Raw genomic sequence first — 17,823 nt, 5'->3', positions numbered from 1 at the left:
GTGTCGCGATCCGGTGTCTGGAAAAAACGGCTACTGTAACGTTTTTTGTCTCCGGTGAAAAAGCCGGACACGCCGGATCCGGCGTGTCCGGCTTTTTCACACAATGAAAGCCTATGAGCGCCGCAATGCGCCGGATCCGGTGGCTGGATCCGTTTTTTTTGGTCTGAGCATGCTCAGTAGCTCTGCCCACAAGACACATATATAAAAGCATGACAGTGGGACCCTCAGCCACACCCAACATGCCACCCAAGACAGCAACCAGGCGCAGGAGAAGGCAGGAGACCACTGCAGCAGCACCATCAGCACCACCACCACCCCAAATGGAGCAGCATGCTGAACAACGGGAGGGGAGTCCAGCAGCAGATGAGAGATGGTAATTATCAAATCCCCCATTCCTCCAAACTAGGGCCATGGAATATCAAGATATTCATTGGCCGTTTGCTTCTCTTTATTCAACAGCCGCCCAAGAGATGCAGCAGCAGCAACAGTGGCAGCACTGGCAGCACTGGCAGCAGCAGTAACACCACCCACAGGCATGGAGTCTGGCCAGCAGGAAGACAGCACATCTTCTTCTGGGAGCCCTCCCTCGCATCGTCAGCGTTTGACGGTAAGTTTTTATTTCCAAAATCCATCATCTCTGTAATATATGTCTATTCATTGCCTTTTATTTCAAAACAGGAATCACAAGCTGAAGAGGAGCTCCCAGAAGAAGAAGGAAGGGGTGGACAGACACCTGGAGTGGGCTCACAATTGGTAAGTTTTTTGCATCAAACGCAGAAACACAACATCACACTACACACAACACATAGAAAACAATGTTCTGCAGACCACACACAGCAAACAAATGCCTACATCCAAACACATATATTTTTTTTTCTTCTCTAGTCTTCCCAATCTGGTGCTCGGCCAAGAGGTCCTCGCAGTGCCTCCCAGGGTCGTCGGCGACCCCAACGCGGCGGTCACCAGCGTGTAAGTATAATATTTAAGTGAAATTTTGGTACACTTTTTATTTCATGTCTTAAAGTGTGGTGACTAATTTTGCTATTTTTCTCTTTTACTTTAACAGCCTTCACAGCGTGCTCCCGACTCAGACGGTGAGGATGGAGGAATTGATGTGGACCACCTCATCGATCTCGTCAGAGAAAGGGAGCCGCTATGGAATATGAATATGACTGACCGCCGCCATGCTGACCTGATCGTTACCCGACGACTCTGGGAGGAAATCTGTTCGCTCCTTGTGGACCGCTGGGAGGACCTCGATGCTCAGGCCCAGATTAAAGAGCGTAAGTATATACAGTACCGGTTGCTTGATGTAAACCAGTGTTTCCCGAACTCCAGTCCTCGTGGTCCCCACGGATCATGTGTTCAGGATTTCTATTTACTATGGAAATCCTGAAAACATGACCCCTGGGGACCATGAGGACTGGAGTTTGGGAAACACTGATGTTGTATACTAACCACTTTGTCCTTTCTCTTTTCAGGGGAGAGAATTGTGAATCGGTGGCGGTCTGTGAGGGATCGTTTCAAGAAGGAGTTCAATAAAGAGATGCGGGCCCAGAGTGGATCTGGAGGATGCAGGAGCAAGTACAAGTACGCACGAGCCCTGTCGTTCCTCCGGGATACAATGGTCACCAAAAGGTAAATATTACACACCACATGTGAAAAAAAATGTTTAGATGTAACAATTTTTTTTCAGCCAGGGCCATGCCATGTCACTATTTTAATTGTTTTTTTTTCTCTTTATTCCACAGCACGGTGAGCAGCACTCGGGAGCCTGCACGATTGGACCCTTCTGAGGCGATCCCTGAGGAGACCGGCACCGAGGGACACTTCGACCGCCCCGGTACATCTGCACCTTCCCAGCCTTCCCACACATTCGACCCATCTGTCCCATCCACCAGCACAGGAGCATCGTGGCCGCCTACATTACATGAAGCTGCTGGTGAGGAGATCGCTTTCCCTTTACCCCACCCTTCTGCCCCTGCCACCTCTAGTACACCTGCGGGTACTGGGCGGCAGCGGCAGAGGGGCCAGGAAAAGACTTATGCGCCAGAGTTCTTGCATCTGAATGCATCTTTCCAGAACTGTCTAAAAGTCTTGTCAGAGCAAATCTCCGCAGGCTTTCAGCAGATCAACTCCAGCATTCTGGAGGTGAAGACACTTCTGCAAACCATGCATTCAGAAGCAAGATCTTCGCCAAACCACACCTTTTTCAGGTCTGTTGTGGAGCGCATGGAAACGCTCTCTCCTACCCAGCAGATGCATGTAATGCATTCATGCCACGGTGCTCTCCAGCACGTTACCTCCCAACCTCCTCCTCCCACCCCAGTAGTTCCTCCACCTGCACCCCCTCCAGCCACTTTCCATCCTCCCCCTCCTATTACATACCATCCACCTCCCCAGCACCAGCCACCTCCCCAGCACCAGCCACCTCCCCAGTACCAGCAACCTCCCCAGTACCAGCAACCTCCCCAGTACCAGACATCTCCCCACTTCCAGCAACCTGCCCCGTACCAAACTCCTTCCCCATACAACTTGCCATCAACATCATCTGCTCCTACAGTCCCTGCCCAACCCTCCACTCCACCACCCACCACCTCTTCTGCCTCCCACATGTCCACCCATTCTGTAGCTTTTTCCACACCTTCACCTCTAAGCTGGTCAAACTTTGCCTTCCTAAAGTTCAGTGTTTTTGTGACTCCCTGACAAGTCCCCCTAGCGAAAGTGAAACTGCAATTTTGTGGTCGCTATTTCATAGATGCCACGACCTGCAGATTTGTTATTCTGTCAGGTCTATTAGATAATATTAGGTCTAAAAGTGCTGCTCCTCTGGTTGGATTCTGCACCAATTGTGAAAGATAATTTTTCTTGGTTATTAGCAGAAACCTGTTGCCTTTATGGGTGTCATGATCCCAGTGCAGGTTTTGAAGTGCACGCCAGGGGTTAATGTCTTGAGCCCAGTGCAGGCTTTGACCTGCACGCCTGGGGTTAATTATTGTGGCCTCTCTTTGGTTCGAGGAAAGCTTCTTATAGTCCTGGGAAGCTCCAATCCCCGTCAGTTATACTTTTGCCATTGGCCGAGTGTGGTGACCCCTGTGTGCCTGTGTTTTGTGCCTGTCTTCTTGGTCTGAAGCGCGCACCCTCACCGCTGCTGCCCCGCTCCACAGGTATCTTAGAGCACAGTTTGTCTTACTCAGAACACGCGCACTGGCTCAGTGAGCAAGTGCGGTGCGGTGTTCTTGACAATGGGTTTCGCAGATCTCTGTTTCCCAGTTAATATCCGGGTAGTTAAAGTCCCCCATAACAAGGACCTCATTATGGGTTGCATCTTCATCTCTCTGCCTTAGTATTAGACTTTCCATGGTTTCTGTTATATTTGGGGGCTTGTAACAGAACCCAATGAGAATTTTGTTACTATTTTTCCCTCCATGTATTTCGACCCATATGGACTCGACATCCTCATTCCCTTCGCTAATATCCTCCCTTAAAGTGGACTTTAGGCAAGACTTTACATAAAGACAAACCCCTCCTCCTCTCCGATTTTTACGATCCTTTCTAAATAGTCTGTAATTCTGTAAGTTAACTCCCCAGACATAGCTTTCATCTAACCATGTCTCGGTTATTCCCACTATGTCCTAGTTACCTGCAGATATTTCTGCTACTAGTTCTTCCATCTTGTTTGTCCTGCTTCTGGTGTTTGCGAGCATGCAGTTTAGAGGATTTTTTTGTTCCAATCTACTCCCTGTGGATTGTTTTAGAAATTTTCTTACCTCCCTTCCGAGTATGTTGTCTTGGGTCTTCTTTGCTGCACTTCATATCCTTCATCAGGATATTTTTTGGCTTCCTGTTCATGTCTAACATTTTTCTTTCCATCCCCGCTTCTAGTTTAACGCCCTCCTGATGAGTATAGCGAGTCTTCTGGCGAATGTGTGTTTGTTGAGGTATAGTCCGTCTCTGGCAAGGACTCCATCGTACAGGTAATTCATAACATGGTCCAGGAATCCAAATGCTTGTTGACTGCACCATCGTCTTAGCCAGTTGTTTGCATCAAGGATCCTGTTCAATCTCCTGGTGCTTTGCTCATCTACTGGAAGTATAGAAGAAAAAACTACCTGTGCATCCAGTTCCATTACTTTCTTCCCCAACTCTTCAAAGTCCTTGCAGATTGTCGGTAGGTTCTTCCTTGCCGTGTCATTGGTGCCAACATGTATCAGAATAAATGGGTCAATGTCCTTGGAACTGATGAGCTTTGGTATCCAATCGGTCACATCCTTCATCTTCGCACCTTGGAGGCAGCATATTTCTCTTGCGGTTATGTCCGTTCTGCAGATGGCTGCTTCTGTGCCTCTCAGTAGTGAGTCTCCTACCACTATCACTCTTCTTTGCTTCTTGGCTGTACTTTTTGTTGTCACTTCTGGGTGTTGCTGTGTGCTCTTTTCTTCTTTGTTTGCTGGTAGTGCCTAATCCTTACGCGTGCCATCTACGTCCTCCACAAGGCCTTGGTATCAGTTTCTCAGTTGTGTGGGTGGTGATGTCTCCATGGTCTTATTGCTTCTTTTGGTCACATGCTTCCACTCGTCTGCTTTTGGAGGTTCTCTGACACTTTCTTCACCTTCTGTGACCAGTAGAGATGCTTCTGTTCTGTATAGGAAGTCTTCATTTTCATTGATGAGTTTCAAAGTTGCAATTCTTTCTTCCAGACCCCGCACCTCTTCTTATGAAAGGGCCAGTAGTCTACACTTCTGTCAGGTACAGTTGGCTTCTTCTTCTGGTCGCTCTGTGAACATGTAGCACATGTTGCAGCTCACCATGTAGGTTGTCACCTCTGCCATGTTGCTCCTAGATCCTGCTGACTTGCTGTGTGTCTTCCTTCTTGTGTAATCTACTGTGTGTAACCTTCTTTTGTAATCTGTTTTTTTTCTTTCTTGTGTAATCTACTCAATCAGCCAAGGTTTCTTGCAATAATGTCCTAGAGGAAAAAAATTGCATATTCAGTAAGCGCTATAGCTTGCCAAATAAAAAGGGAACCCAAACAAATTTCCTCAACTCTAGTTGGCATGACAACACAGGGTCTGCAGGAGACCCCTGTGGTTGTCATAGCTGGATAACCATGAGCACCACCCAGTGGTCGGCGCTCATAGCAAGGGATAATTTTAGCTACATAGAGCAGGGCCGGAGCCTTGCTCTGTGCAGCATAAGCGATGTGATGATCGCAGCTTCTAGCCTCCCATGGAGACTATTCAAAGCAAGTGTAAAGTAAAATAAAATGTTTTTAAAAATATTCAAAAAATAAAAAAATGTAAAAGTTTAAATCTCTCCCCATTCACCCTATTCAGTTACATAAGTTGAAAAAAAGACCTTGGTACATCAAATTCAACCTTTCTCCACCAATTGTTCATTTTGACACTAATTTGACTATAACCCACAATGTTATATGCAGCAAGGAAATCATCCAGCCCTTTTATAAATGCTCTCGTAGTGTCTGCCATTACTACCTTTTGTGGTAGATCATTCCACAGTCTGACTGCTCGAACTATAAAAAACCCTTTCCTATTTAGCTTCCGGAATCTTCTTTCTTCCACCCGTAAAGAGTGACTCCTAGTCCTCAGTATAGTCTTTGGAAGGAATAAGTCGTGTACCAGTGTTTTGTACTGGCCACACATATATTTCAAAATCAAGCAATTTAAAAAATTTTAAAATAAACTTATATGGTATCGCTGGGTTCAGAATCGCCCAATATATCAATATATAAAAATAATTAATCTGATCGCTAATGGTGTAACGAGAAAAAAAAACAAAATGTCAGAATTTTTTTACTAATTAAATAAAAAAGAAACAATACATATTTAGTATCTACAAATTCGTACTGACTTGGAGAATCATAATGGCAAGTCAGTTTTAGCATTTAGTGAACATGGTAAAAAAAAACAAAAAAAAAAAACAATTGTGGAATTGCACTTTTTTGTGATTTCACTGCACGTGGAATTTTTTTTCCCATTTTCCAGTACATTATATGATAAAATCAATGGTGTTGTTCACAAGTACAACTTGTCCCACAAAAAAACAAGCCCTCAAATGGCCATATTGACAGAAAAATAAAAAAGTTGTAGGTATGGGAAGAGGGGGAGCAAAAAATGAAAACGCAAAAACAGAAAAACCCAAGGTGGTGAAGGGGATAATGGTTTGCACCTTGTGGTGAACCCTCTATTTGCTTTCATGAAGTCTTCGCTTTTATGGTTGACCTAGAAGCTGAAACACCCACTTCCTGGAGAGGGTTCATCACTTAGAAACATATTGTGAAGAGCTTTTTGGCCTCTTCTGACCAGACTATGCTTTCCCACTATTTTACATTCTTGTTTAAATGTTGCTGAGCAAACTATAAAGACACTTGACCATGATTTTTGTTCAGCAATGAAGTCTTGTGTGGTGGGCATGCATACAGGCCATAGAGGTTGAGTGCATTACTTATAGTTTTCTTTTAAACAATTGTATCTGCTGATTCCAGGTCTTTCTGTAGCACTCCTCAGGTAATCCTTGGCTCTTCTACAATTTTTGGGATAATTCTTTTCACTCCTCTGAAATTGTATAAAACCTGGTCGTGGCCGGTTTACAGTGAAATGATGTTCTTTAAACTATCGGATAATTGCCACAATAGTACTCCCTGGAATCTTCAATAGTTTCGAAATTTAGTTTTTGTAACCAATGCTATCAGTATGTTGTGCAACAATAAGGTTGTAAAGGTCTTGAGACAGCTCACTGGTTTTATCCATCATGAGATGTTTCTTATGCGGCATTCTGGTGAGAATTTCCTGTCAGTAGCACCTTTAGAAATATATTTGCTTAGAAAATTGGTGAGGTATTCAATACTTATTTCACCTGCTGTATAGCAATGTGAAGTATTGAATTCACATTGAATATTGCTCTTTGGATTAAATATATTAGTAAACGGATATATTTTTAATTCTAATATACTGTATTTTTAGAACTCTAATTGAATAATGAGGGACCAGCCATTAATATCTCCCCTCAATCTTGTGGACAATGCCCTGAAATGGGTGCTGAGGGTTCTAAAAAGGGACTTGCTCCTGTCACCAGTGTGATTCCACAGGATTTCAGGCTATGGACCATGGTTCCAGCTGGTGGATTACAAAACTGCTCCACTGCCTAACACTGAGCACACTAATTTCTTTGAGAAACCCAGGTTGGGACAATTCGGTCACTTGGTCACATACCTCACTGTACTCGGTCAGCATGCTAAGCTTTCCGCTACCTCCTGTCTGCGGGTGCTCAACAAAAGTGGGATGATTTTGATTACGGTAGTTGTCCATGGATGCCCTGAAGTTCAAAGGTTTTAATCCCCTGCCAGCCAGTGGAAGGTGGAGACTCAGTGCAAGTGAGAATCGTGTGGTGAAGCTACCTATTGATAGTGACACGCGTGGGGCACTTCCTCACTGATTTGGGTATTGCTTGGGATGCATGACTTCATGCTTTAATATGCTGATATAATAGATTTAACTATTTTGGTGAATGTGCTTTATTTATGTGACCTTATGTGGCATTATCATGTGGCATTATTTTGTACTTTTCCCATATTACTTAATTCATATTGCGTTTGGTTTATGTTGATCCAGCACAAACAGTTTTGTTTAGCACCATATATGCCTTCTCATTGTATCAGCTACAATATTAAATTTTGAGGGTTTAATTACATGAATTTATAGCATATAATAGTTATATTGTTTTTTAGCATGTGATAGATATCTCATATTCATTGGCACAACATATAACATATATAATGTTTGATTATAACAATATTGGAGACTATTGATTCATCACATTCTACCTCTGCATTTCTATTAGCGTCATTTTGATAGTTATGAGGACAAAGCATTGTATCTTAATTCGCCAGACATCTATGTACAGTAAGCCAGGAAGAATAGACTGTTGTCTACATTTTGACTTTTGAATTTATGCGTTTCTTTCTGGTTGGTCAAGAAACCAGACTTTTGCTTTATTGTAACATATTGTGCTCTTTTGCCGGATGACTAGTGATAAAGGGTAATTGAACAGTGGTGTTTGCTGATATGCTGATTACACAGGTCCGCTAGTTTGTTGACATTCAAAATAAATATATTTTATTAGATCAAAAAGAATAAAAACCTTACATAAAATCATTTAATCAAGGGAAACACAGATGCAAAATATACTGTCTGCACAGAAAATGTACCAATTTCTAAAAGATTAGTATCATAGTAAAGGCATATATTCAGAACCTACTAGATACTAAACAATAAAGATTAATCTGAATTCAATCACTCATTGAAATTGCATCACAAGTTGACAATTAGTGTATGCAAAAATCTACAAATGCCAGTGTCTAATTAAAGATACACAGAAGAATATAGTCCCAAAGGTTCATGTATATATCCACTAGCACGTGGGGGTTCCATACCTAGACCTGACAATATAAAAGCATAAGAGACAATCTAGAAGAAATGCAATATAAAGGATTGATGTCCACAGACCTGAGCCTGAAAAGTAGGAGCTTTTTATAGAAGCCACATTCAAATATGTATAAGATGTAGTAATAGGGCTACATAAATGTCCAACAAGTCAAAAAAAGTTACTTTATATAAAGTATACACTGAACAAAACTAGTGCATAATATAAGGCACAGTGGCTGTTAGGAATCTGGTTTCTATCATGCCTATGCGGCAATCCAGATCCTCACATTTGTCTCCAGAGGCTAAGTCCTTCTTCCCAGCTTCTGAGCATGCTCATGGGACGAGCTCCCATTGGAGTTCAGGAGTCAGGTGCTCAGGTCCTGCTCCTGATTCCATTGGTTCTGCTCAAGGCTCTGGAGATTTCCGGCAGGTCCCGTACGCTATAAAAATTGCGCATGGCCGTTCTGCCATGCGCTAGTATTTCATACTTGCTGCTGTGTGTTTGCTGATGGATGCTTGGACTGGTGAATGACTCATTAAATACCCCCTTCCTTGGTTATTACGTATGTGTGATTGTGTTCAGCCACTATTAGCCCCAGCGCGCCCAAGCTTCAGCCTTGCCAGCAGCTAAGCGTCCTGCATCGCGCTGCCAGCGTAGCGGTGCCTTTTCTGCGGCTCAGTTCTCGCCGCGCTGCGGTAGCAGCTGTCCGGGCGTTCGCAGTTGCGACGTCCCGCATCCTATTTTTACGGTAGGTCTACACTGTGTTCCAAATTATTATGCAAGTGATATTTTTCTATGATTTTCCTAAATAGTCGGTACAAATGACAGTCAGTCTAATAAAAGTCATCACCGGTTAGAGTATACATCAAATTTTATTGAAGAAACCTCCCAATAATAACAGTATAATCTCCAAAATGAATAAAAACTCAAATTGCACTGTTCCAAATTATTAGGCATAGTAGAATTTCTAAACATTTGATATGTTTTAAAGAACTGAAAATGCTCATTTGTGGAATTTGCAGCATTAGGAGGTCACATTCACTAAACAAAAAGTATATTTTGGAGTTAAATAGCTTAACAGGCCAAGTTACATGTTAACATAGGAACCCTTCTTTGATATCACCTTCACAATTCTTGCATCCATTGAAATTGTGAGTTTTTGGAGAGTTTCTGCTTGTATTTCTTTGCATGAAGTCAGAATAGCCTCCCAGAGCTGCTGTTTTGATGTGAACTGCCTCCCTCCCTCATAGATCTTTTGCTTGATGATACTCCAAAGGTTCTCTATAGGGTTGAGGTCAGGGGAAGATGGTGGCCACACCATGAGTTTATCTCCTTTTATGCCTATAGCAGTCAATGACTCAGAGGGATTCTTTGCAGCATGAGATGGTGCATTGTCATGTATGAAGATGATTTTGCTCCTGAATGCACGTTTCTGCTTTTTATACCATGGAAGACAGCTGTCAGTCAGAAACTCTATATACTTTGCAGAGGTCATTTTCACACCTTCAGGAACCTTAAAGAGCCCTACCAGCTGTTTCCCCATGATTCCGGCCCAAAACATGACTCCACCTCCTTGCTGACATCGCAGCCTTGTTGGGACATAGTGGCCATCCATCAACCATCCATTTGGACCATCCAGGGTTGCTCGACACTCATCAGTAAACAAGACTGTTTGAAAATTAGTCTTCATGTATGTCTGGGCCCACTGCAACCATTTCTGCTTGTGAACACTGTTTAGGGGTGGCCGAATAGTAGATTTATGCACCACAGCAAGCCTTTGAAGGATCCTACACCTTGAGGTTTGAGGGACTCCAGAAGCACCAGCAGCTTTAAATATCTGTTTGCTGGTTTGTAATGGCTTTTTAGCAGCCACTCTCTTAATCCGATGAACTTGCCTGGCAGAAACCTTCCTCATTCTGCCTTTATCAGCACAAACATGTCTGTGCTCAGAATCAACCACAAATCTCTTAACAGTACAATGATCACGTTTAAATTTTTGGGAAATATCTAATGTTTTCATCTCTTGACCAAGGCATTGCACTATTTGATGCTTTTCAGCAGCAGAGAGATCCTTTTTATTTCCTAAATTCCTTGAAACCTGTGCCCTGCTTAATAATGTGGAACATCATTCTTAAGTAGTTTTGCTTTAATTGAGCTCACCTGGTAAACTAATTATCACAGGCATTTGAGATTGATTTCAGTGATCCAAAGAGCCCTGATACACAATACCATCTATGAGTTTATTTGAAAAACAAAAAATAACATCTTTATGACACTTAAATCCAATTTGCATAATAATTTGGAACACAGTGTAGAGGGGATAGTCCTGGTGTTTAATGCTATTTCTGTGACCTCTAATACCGTGTCCACATCGCTGAAGTCTGTGACCCTATACAGACTCAGCGTTATTTATGTTTTGTTGGCAGCTCTGTGCATATAACAGAGTCTGCTTTAGTGCACTGGGTGCAGCTAAAACCCTGTGCACATTACCGCCTGAGTGCCCTGCCTCTTTTAGCAGCGGTTACTCCATCTACCGCACGGCGGACCCCGAGCGGTGAACGCACTTTATTTTAATTTTATTTAGTGCGTTCCACCGCTCATAACATAATACTAGCACCAGGGTCTGGCTGGAGATGGCAGATCAGCAGCAATTGTTGCAATGCGTGCGACAGCTCAGGGCTCACTTGGCTACCCATGAGAGGGCCCTCGCACCTTCGCAGGCAACAGATGCTGCTGTTCAGGCACTCACAGATGCGGTAGGGCGTATGTCCATGTCCGCCCTTGCGCCGACAGTTACCCGCCTCCCGTTACCCGAGAAATATTCTGGGGATGGTGCTTCTTGTAGGGGTTTTTGTTGTGAGTTCATTTTCCCCTCCGTCACTGAGGCCTGGTGAACTCCCTATTCTAGTGAAGGAAGGTAGTGAGCCTGATTATCAGGCACCTGGGACTAATGAAGACGATTGGCTGAGTGGAGTCACTGACTGGATTTAAGGCAGCCTACGCCCTTTCTGCCCTGCGGGTGATTTCTCTGTGGACTCTTGGACACCAGTCAGATTCCTGCTCTCCTAAAGCTAAGTTTTCTGTTTTGTCTTTTTGCATTGAAGTTTTGTTTTTGTTTTTCTTGCTTTTTGGATTCTGCCACTCCCTGCTGGAGTGTGCAGTGTTCCGTGAGCTCTGTCTTCTGAAAGTACCTGAGTGCTGATTTAGTTTTGGAAGCTTAGTTGCTTCAGGGCCATTTTTATATCAGCTTGTTGGCTTTTGTCTCTGATAGGGTTTTGGCAGATTGCAGACAGCAGCCTTCCTATCCGTTCCTATCTAGGTAGTTTTTGGGCCCCGTCTTTGCTCAGCCTGTCTTTCTGTCTGTGTAAGTGTTTTCATCTTGCTTCACCGTCATTATATGTGGGGGGCTGCCTATTGCTTTGGGGTCTGCTCTGGGGCAGTTAGATTTCCCCTTTCCTTCTTTAGGCCTATGTATCTCTCCGGCTGTGATCGAGGGGTCTAGATCATCGTAGGAACCCCCCACGGCTACTGCTAGTTGTGTTTATAGGTTCAGGGGTCTGCAATCTGATAGTTGCCAACTTCTCTGGTTTTCTGGACTTAGCTAGCATTTCTGTTTTTGCCTCCTACGGTGACTCAATCATAATAGAATCACCCGCCAAACCGCAGATCCTGGGGTACTCAATAGCAGGAAAGAATTGTGTTTAGAAAAAAAAAAAAAAAAGTGTATATTCTTTCCTCTATATCTCTGAGGCCGTAGGGGGAATTTTTTTTTCTCTCAATGGAGATAAAGCAAGTGTCTGATCGTGTGGAGCAGCTCGCTGCTGAAGTGCGAGGAATTTCCGCCTATTTTGCTCGTTCACATGCTGTTGAACCAAAGATCCCCACACCTGATGTATTTTTTGGGGATCGATCTAAATTTTTGAGTTTCAAAAATAATTGTAAATTATTTTTTGCTTTGAAGCCTAACTCGTCAGGGAGCCCCGCGCAGCAGGTTAAAATTGTCATCTCTTTGCTGCGCGGCGATCCCCAGGATTGGGCGTTTTCTTTGAAACCAGATGACCCTATTCTGACTAATGTGAACGCATTTTTTCAAGCCTTGGGGTTGCTGTACGACGAACCTAATGCTATTGATCAGGCTGAAAAGACCCTGTTAGCATTGAACCAGGGTCGAGAATCTGCAGAGTTGTACTGTCAAAAGTTCCGAAAGTGGGCGGTCCTTACTACCTTGAATGATAGTGCCTTGGCTGCTCTCTTTCGGAAGGGTTTGTCAGAAGCCGTAAAAGATACTATGGTGGGATTTCCTGTTCCCTCTGGTCTGGACGATTCTATGTCTTTAGCCATTCAGGTTGATCGGCGTTTACGTGAACGCAGGATTACACGAGAGGTGTTGCCACCGGTTGAACAGACGTCTGAACCTATGCAATGTGATAGAGTTTTGTCTAAGGCACAACGTCAGGGATTCAGAAGGCGCAATAAGCTGTGTTTTTTCTGTGGAGATGCCTCACATATTATTTCTGTTTGTCCTAAACGTGAGAAACGCTTTGCACACACGTTTTCTGTTGGTGGGGTTTAGCCTAAGTTTCTTTTGGCGATTACTCTGATCTGTTCCCTGTCCACATTTTCCGCCAAGGCTTTTGTGGATTCGGGAGCAGCGCTAAACCTAATGGACTTGGATTTTGTTAAACGTTGTGGATTTCCGTTGACACCTTTGCAGACGCCTATCCCTTTGAGGGGGATTGATGCTACCCCTCTGGCTAAAAATAAACCTCAGTTTTGGACCCAGTTGGTCATGCGGGTCACCCCAGACCACCAAGAAAATTGCAGATTTTTGGTGTTGCATGGTCTGCATGATGCCGTTGTTCTGGGGTTTCCCTGGTTGCAGATTCATAATCCAGTTTTGGATTGGAAGTCTGTGTCTGTGGTGAGTTGGGGTTGCCGGTGTACCTTTAGTGAGGCTCCGGTTTTTTCCACCTCTCCTCAGTCGCATGAGGTTCCTGACTATTTGGCGGACTTCTATGATGTATTTAGTGAGAATGAGTCTGCGTCCTTGCCTCCTCATAGGAGTTATGACTGTGCAATTGAACTAAGCCCGGGGTGTAAATTTCCTAAGGGTCGGCTCTTCAATTTATCTGTACCCGAGCACGAGGCTATGCGGTCCTATATTAAGGAGGCATTGGAGAAGGGTCATATTAGACCATCCTCTTCACCCTTAGGTGCCGGTTTTTTTTTGTGGCCAAGAAGGATGGTTCTTTAAGGCCGTGTATTGATTATCGTGCCCTCAATAAAATTACTATTAAATATCAGTATCTGTTACCCCTGATTTCGGATCTATTTTCTAGAGTCAGAGGTGCTTGCTGGTTTACCAAGCTTGACCTCAGGGGGGCGTATAATCTTATCCGCATTAAGCAGGGGGATGAATGGAAGACGGCGTTTAATACTCCGGAGGGACATTTTGAGTACCTGGTGATGCCTTTTGGGCTCACTAATGCCCCTTCTGTCTTCCAGTGCTTCATGAACGATATTTTCCGAGACTTTGTCGATAAATTTTTGATTATCTATCTGGACGATATTTTGATCTTCTCCAAGGATTGGGATGCTCATGTGGAACATATTCGGACTGTGTTCCGGATCTTGAGAGAGAATTCTCTGTATGTCAAAGGATCAAAATGCCTTTTTGGAGTACAGAGGATTTCTTTTTTGGGATTTATTTTGTCTCCGTCAACTATTGAAATGGACCCGGCCAAGGTACAGGCCATTTATGATTGGGTTCAGCCCACTTGTTTGAAGGCCCTCCAGAAGTTTTTGGGTTTTCCTAATTTTTATCGGAAATTTATAGCAAAATTTTCTAGCATTGCCAAACCATTGACTGACCTGGCCAGGAAGGGTGCGGATGTGTTGAATTGGTCTCCGGAGGCGGTTGCTTCCTTACAGGAGCTGAAGCGTAGATTTACCTCCGCCCCGGTTCTGCGGCAACCTGATGTCTCACTCCCGTTTCAGGTAGAGGTGGATGCTTCTGAGATTGGTGCAGGAGCAGTGTTGTCCCAAAAGGATCCGGTAACATCTAAAATGAATCCCTGTGCTTTCTTTTCCCGAAAGTTCTCTTCATCTGAACGTAACTATGATGTGGGGAATCGGGAACTGTTGGCCATGAAATGGGCATTTGAGGAGTGGAGACATTGGTTGGAGGAAGCCAAACATCAAGTTGTGGTCCTCACTGACCACAAAAATTTGATTTACCTAGAGTCGGCTAAACGCTTGAACCCTAGACAGGCTAGGTGGGCCTTGTTTTTTACACGTTTTGATTTTGTGGTCTCTTTCCTTCCTGGAACTAAGAATGTCAAGGCAGACGCCCTCTCTAGGAGTTTCTTTGCTGATTCTCCTGTGGTGACCAAGCCTGCTACCATCTTAGGCGAAGGGGTAGTTCTTTCTGCCATCTCGCCCGATTTGAGACTTGCTCTGCAAGAGTTCCAGGAGGACAAACCTGAGCGTTGCCCCAGTGGAAAGTTGTATGTTCCTGACCAGTGGAAGAAGAGAGTGATGTCTGAAGATCATTGCTCTGCATTGGCTGGTCATCCGGGTATTTTTGGTACTAGAGATCTGGTGAGTCGCTCTTTTTGGTGGCCCACCTTGTCTCATGATGTCAGGAATTTTGTGCAGTCCTGTGGGACTTGCTCCCGGTCTAAATGTTGTTCTCGCTCTAGTGGGTTGTTGATGCCTTTGCCGGTCCCCAGGAGGCCATAGACCCATATTTCAATGGATTTCATCTGTGATATGCCGGTCTCTCAAAGAATTACTGTTATTTGGGTGATTTGTGATAGGTTCTCTAAGATGGTTCATCTTGTACCACTCCCTAAGTTGCCATCTTCCTCTGAGTTGGTGCCCCTGTTTTTGCAACAGGTGGTTCGCTTGCACGGGATTCCTGAGAACATTGTATCTGACAGAGGAGTTCAATTTGTGTCTAAATTTTGGAGGACGTTCTGTTCCAAGTTGGGAATTCAGTTGTCCTTCTCCTCTGCTTTTCACCCTCAGACCAATGGGCAGACAGAGAGAACAAACCAGACCTTGGAGTCGTATTTGAGATGTTTTATTTCCGCTGATCAGGATGATTGGGTTTCATTTTTGCCCTTGGCCGATTTTGCTTTAAATAATAGAGCTAGTTCTGCCACTTTGATGTCACCTTTTTTTTGTAACTTTGGGTTTCATCCTCGATTTTCTTCAGGGCAGGTGGAGCCCTCTGCCTGCCCAGGTGTTGACACTGTGGTGGAGAGAATGCACCAGATCTGGGACCAAGTGGTGGATAAGTTATCTCTCTCCCAGGAAAAGGCCCAGCGGTTTTCCAATCGACATAGGACCATTGTTCCCCAGTTTAAGATTGGTGATATGGTGTGGTTATCATCAAAAAATATTGCTATGAAGGTGGCTTCTCCTAAGTTTAAGCCTAGATTTATTGGACCTTACAAGATTTTGGAGATTATTAATCCGGTCTCTTTTCGTTTGGCTCTTCCTGTCACATTTAAGATCCATAATGTGTTCCATAAGTCCTTGTTGAAGAGGTTTGTTGAGCCAGTTGTGCCTGAGGTGGCACCTCCGGACCCTGTATTGGTTGAAGGTAACTTGGAATATGAGGTAGAGAAAATTCTGGATTCCCGTCTGGCTAGACGGAGACTCCAGTATTTGGTTAAGTGGAAGGGTTATGGTCAGGAGGATAATTCCTGGGTCTCTGCCTCTGATATTCATGCCAAAAGATTGGTGCGTGCCTTTCATCGGGCTCACCCTGATCGCCCTGGTAGCGTTGTTGAGGGTTCGGTGACCCCTCCTCAAGGGGGGGGTACTGTTGTGAGTTCATTTTCCCCTCCGTCACTGAGGCCTGGTGAACTCCCTATTCTAGTGAAGGAAGGTAGTGAGCCTGATTATCAGGCACCTGGGACTAATGAAGACGATTGGCTGAGTGGAGTCACTGACTGGATTTAAGGCAGCCTACGCCCTTTCTGCCCTGCGGGTGATTTCTCTGTGGACTCTTGGACACCAGTCAGATTCCTGCTCTCCTAAAGCTAAGTTTTCTGTTTTGTCTTTTTGCATTGAAGTTTTGTTTTTGTTTTTCTTGCTTTTTGGATTCTGCCACTCCCTGCTGGAGTGTGCAGTGTTCCGTGAGCTCTGTCTTCTGAAAGTACCTGAGTGCTGATTTAGTTTTGGAAGCTTAGTTGCTTCAGGGCCATTTTTATATCAGCTTGTTGGCTTTTGTCTCTGATAGGGTTTTGGCAGATTGCAGACAGCAGCCTTCCTATCTGTTCCTATCTAGGTAGTTTTTGGGCCCCGTCTTTGCTCAGCCTTTCTTTCTGTCTGTGTAAGTGTTTTCATCTTGCTTCACCATCATTATATGTGGGGGGCTGCCTATTGCTTTGGGGTCTGCTCTGGCGCAGTTAGATTTCCCCTTTCCTTCTTTAGGCCTATGTATCTCTCCGGCTGTGATCGAGGGGTCTAGGTCATCGTAGGAACCCCCCACGGCTACTGCTAGTTGTGTTGATAGGTTCAGGGGTCTGCAATCTGATAGTTGCCAACTTCTCTGGTTTTCTGGACTTAGCTAGCATTTCTGTTTTTGCCTCCGACGGTGACTCAATCATAACAGGTTTTATCAGTCAGTGCTCGATCCACCTGGAGCTGCTGGCTGTGCAATTCCCTACGGAGCGGGCCAAAGTGGCCATCATTATATCCCTACTGTCGGGCAAGGTGCTGGAATGGGCTACGCCGCTATGGGAACGTGGTAAACCCCGAGATTCGGACCGCTGCCAACTTGCTAGCTGCCATCAAGCAGGTAATTCTCGGTCCGCAGGTCACGCACGACACGTCTCTGCAGCTACTCGTCCTTACTCAGGGGTCACTCTCGGTTAGCCAGTATGCCGTTCGTTTTCGGACACTGGCGTCCGAGTTGGAATCGTCTGACAAGGCCCTTATCCCCGTTTTTTGGCGAGGTTTAGCTGAGCACGTGAAGGATGCTCTCTCCACTAGAGAGATCCCCACCAGCTTGGAGGAGTTGATTTCCGTTTCCTCACGTATCGACCTCCGTTTTTCGGAGTGCGGTATGGAGCGGGCTCACTCCAAGCGAAGAGCTGTTTCAGCTCCTAAATTTTTCAAACCTCTTGAGCTGTCAGAGCCGGAGGTCTTACCCCCTGAGCCCATGGAGGTGTCTCGTACTAATTTTAATACGGACTCAGACCAGGAATCCGTTTGCGGTTGTCACCACGTATGTGCGGTTTCTCCGGAAGCCAGCTCCCCGCAATGGTCAGAGTCTGAGCCCGTTGTCAAGACCTTTGTCCCTCCTCATCTTAGGGCTCAGGTACTCGCCTGGGCGCATGCGTCCAATACGTCTCACCATCGAGG

The sequence above is a fragment of the Dendrobates tinctorius genome, unplaced genomic scaffold (assembly GCF_039654945.1).
Source record: "Dendrobates tinctorius isolate UK_male_01 unplaced genomic scaffold, ASM3965494v1 ptg000164l, whole genome shotgun sequence".
In the NCBI taxonomy this organism is placed as follows: Eukaryota; Metazoa; Chordata; class Amphibia; order Anura; family Dendrobatidae; genus Dendrobates; species Dendrobates tinctorius.
The sequence above is the reverse complement of the archived record's forward strand: the minus strand, read 5'-3'. Positions refer to the sequence as shown.